The 566-nt window shown below is 33.4% G+C and overlaps 1 protein-coding gene across 1 annotated transcript in view; it reads left to right on the plus strand.

Moving 5' to 3' along the window:
- The window catches only part of LOC119592567, a gene marked incomplete in the record, with an annotated part of 22,150 nt that overhangs the window by 9,954 nt on the left and 11,630 nt on the right, over positions 1–566 (plus strand).

A 566-nucleotide genomic window follows, 5' to 3' on the forward strand; every position in this document is an offset into this window, starting at 1 on the left:
CGGTCAAATGTTGAAGAAAGAGGTGATTGGAAGAATATAGAAAATGGAAGCATATGCCCATATATCCAATCAGTTTAGAGACGCCGTGAGAACATTTTAGCTGCTTCATATTCTATAAAGAAAACAAGTGTGATACTGGATAAATGAATTGGGTTTTCGCAGCAGGTCTGAATGAATATTTGCCACCTTAAGAAAAGGTTTTAAAACTAAAAAGGCTGAGAAGTCCACAGAATCAACAAAATCAACGGTTTTTTCAGGAGAAAAAATAATTGACGAGGAAATAATCGAAACGTAGACGTATAAATAAAATCACATATCACCAGAATTGCAGAAATGAATCATTATAAAATTATAACCCGAGATGACAATGATAAAATACAAACTCTGCAAGCCATTCTAAATAAACCGTAAATAGGTTAGTGCTTGGAAGGAGCAACAACGAAAATATAAAATATTTAAAAGGGCCCTACAAAAGTAAGTCTAACTGCTCATAGCGACTAGTTTTCTCTTTGGAAACTGACTGATTTACTCATTAACTCATGTATACTAATACTAATGTATACGCA

This window comes from Penaeus monodon, chromosome 30 (genome assembly GCF_015228065.2).
Source record: "Penaeus monodon isolate SGIC_2016 chromosome 30, NSTDA_Pmon_1, whole genome shotgun sequence".
Taxonomy (NCBI): domain Eukaryota; kingdom Metazoa; phylum Arthropoda; class Malacostraca; order Decapoda; family Penaeidae; genus Penaeus; species Penaeus monodon.